Consider the following 3,402-nt stretch of genomic DNA (forward strand, 5'->3'; position numbering starts at 1 on the left):
AACACCTAATCGACTATTGCCTTCGATGATAGTTTAAGTACAATATTGCTTATAGGTGATGAGTGCGACTGATGTAATCAGTTAGCTAATCCTTAATAAGCTGAGACTCGCTTCTAGCCTCGATTATCACTAGTTATGGCTTGAGGATAACCTTCATGATTCATGTATGAACTTCAGAGTTAGACTTACGAGGGGTCAAAATGCTTTGTATATGATGTTATAATATTACGATTAAAGCTATCAGCTTATAGTTTCAGATATTCAGAACCATTCTACTTACAGTACCTATCGCAATAGATAAGGACATGACTGAGAATCCCTATTGATTACGATCACCTACTACGAATTGGAAAGACGAGATGTGATATGGGTACTAGCAGTTACCAACCATTATGATTGATCATAAAAGTTTACGCAAGTGTGTAAGACGAGAGAAGTTCTCGAAGATGGTTTAGAGTTTAATAATAGCTAGAAGCGCCGACAATGGATCAATGCTGAAACAAATGAATTAAGATTCTAATGAGACCCTAAGGATATACTCAAGATAAGTATATATACCTTAACCTATTGAGGACATCGCCTCAGTTAGAACGTCTTGGATTATGCATTTAGTCTGGTAGCCGCAATGAGAGCATTGACTAAGGTCATTCTATGACTTAGCATTACACATGGAGACACATACCCTATAAAGGTGCTCAGATGAGCAAAAGCTATTTCCTTATTGAATGCGTGATGATTCAAAAGGTTTTTTGCAATAAAATGAAAGAGTGCTTCAAATTATATGGTTGCATTTCAAGCGCTATGTGAAGAAACACTAAGTACTAGAAGTACTACATTAAGATCATATAGAGGAACATTGTTGAGTAAGGTCGAGCCTACCTTATTTCGCCTATAGAAGATGTTTAAGGATTGCATTAAACTAGGAGGTAGACTCCAAGTTTGAGAAGCTCTAGAATATTCTCAAGGACATGTTCAAGATATTAAGAAGAAAGTGGTGATTTTAGACCAAATATACCTTTTGCAGCCAAGGAACAAGAGTTGCCAAGTTCGGAAAAGTATTTCCGAATGACTGAGAAGTAGTTGTGTCGGACCTGGCCAGTCCACATGGCCAAAATCTCAGTAGTCGTCATATATGGGTCTTTAAACCTATATATTTTAAACCTTCATCTGAAAAGCCAAACGAGTTCAGACTATTAGGTCATTTCGTTTCGACCTTACAGTCAATTCATTTCTATCCTATGGTTATTCATTTTCAATTGTTTGGCAAATTATTGAAACACTTTGCCTAATTGCCATTTTTGATTTGAATCATTGCGATCTACTAGCTATTGGTAGATTTTTGTGACCCAAGGACAAACAGATACTCATCAGATTAAATTAGTCAAACACGTATGCTTCAACCCAAGGGTCAAGCACGTAATGCATACAAACAATCTCTTGTGCATTTAGTAGGATCTTATTTGTATATTTCGAAAACGATGATCATTTCGATGCTTTTGTATGCCCCTATGTTGGCTTAGTTATTTTGACTAGTATTAAGTAAGGAGACGTGAAACCTTGGGGCGTTCCGTGATAGAGTACTTTTTGTGATGGCTTCGCTAGGTAGCCAGTTCATCATGTGTGGTACTTAAATAGATCTTTGAATCTAGACTTTTATGATGATGTAAAGTCCTCATTGAGGCAATTTTCCTATGTTATATATGGTGACCTTATTGGTCTTTCGCGGCAAGTCATCCCGCTATGTTTTATTTATATATTCGCTTAAGTTTTAGCAAGAGCAGAACTCGATGAGTTAAGGAGTAACCATAGAAATGATAGTATGTCCTTATTGTATTTTAATGCGCTGACAACTTGTGTTTTGACCTAATAGAATGCCGCCAAAACGAGGACGACCAAGAGGAGGGGACAGGATTCCCCGAAATGAAAGAAGAGGCCCAGAAACAGGGCCAGAACCAGAACCCGAAATAGTTCAACCACCTGTTCAGCCAGAACGACGGATTGAAGAATTATTCTTGCGACAGAACCCACCTACCTTCAACGGGACAGGAGACCCGCAAGAAGCTGAAACTTGGGTTCGCGCTATTGAACGCATTTTCAACTTCCTGCGTTGCACCGACCAAGAACGTCTGACTTGTATGTCCTTTCAGTTGACTGGGTCAGCTGATTCTGGTGGGAAGCAAGGATGAAAACGATGACAGCAGAGCAGTTAGAAAACCTGACTTGGGAACAATTCAAAGCCGGTATATATGACAAGTATATACCCAAGAGCTACCGCAAGAAAAATGAGGCTGAATTTTACAATCTAAAGCAAGGGAAGATGTCGGTAACTCAATACGATAGGATGTTCTGCGATATGTCTAGATATGCGCCGGAACAAGTTGACACAGATGAGAAGATGGCTGAAAAGTTTTGTGCCGGACTGAGGCACGAGATTAGGATGGCTTTGGCAAGCCACGGAGGATTGTCTTACACTGAGTCGCTCAGCCGAGCGTTAGACATTGAGGCAGCCATGCCTGGAGAAAGACTTGCAATTGTACCTGCGCCAGCACCTCCACAGGATCAAAATCATAATCAGAATTTTAAAGGAAAAAGAAGATGGGACAACAGTAAACCGAACCAAGGCGAGAAGAGGCCATGGCAGGGACGGGTCTTCCAGTCACAGGGCTATGGAGGTCAGAGTGCACCGAAACAGATGGGAAATAACCAACAGAGGGCCCCACATTGCCCCAAATGTAACAAAAATCATGTGGGAATCTGTAAGGCCGGCAATGATAGTTGCTATATCTGTAACCAGAAGGGGCACTATGCAAACCGGTGCCCGAATAAGCAACATGGAACGGGTTCAAGACCAAACCCACCTATCCAGGCTCCACCTCTGTGAGCAATTCAAGCTTTGCCCCAACCATATCCAAGGCAGCAACCACAGTATCAGCAGCCACAGCAGCACCAACAGCTACAGTACCAACCACAACCTCAACAACCGTATCAGCAACAGGTCCGCCAACAACAGCAGCGACAACAGAAACAACATGAAAAACCTCGTCATGCTAGAGCCTATGCTATGAGGCAGAAACAGCCCGAGAACAACCAGGGAAACCTGGCAGGTATGGGCATGCTACTCAATACTCCTGTTGTACTTCTATTTGATACGGGCGCATCGCATACTTTCATTTCAAGTACATGTGTCGACACCTTAAAACTTAAAATGGAAAGAGCTGATCAGGAGTTGAGTATATCATCACCTATAGGAGGGATGACGACAGTAGACCATGTGTGCTTGAACCTAGAACTGAACATAGGGTCACTCAAGATTGTAGTGAACAGCTCGTATGTTATACCGATGGGAGATGTGGACATAATCCTAGGAATGGACTGGCTAGCCGAGAACTATGCCACCATCCT

The sequence above is a fragment of the Salvia miltiorrhiza genome, unplaced genomic scaffold (assembly GCF_028751815.1).
Source record: "Salvia miltiorrhiza cultivar Shanhuang (shh) unplaced genomic scaffold, IMPLAD_Smil_shh Hic_asm_8, whole genome shotgun sequence".
NCBI lineage: Eukaryota > Viridiplantae > Streptophyta > Magnoliopsida > Lamiales > Lamiaceae > Salvia > Salvia miltiorrhiza.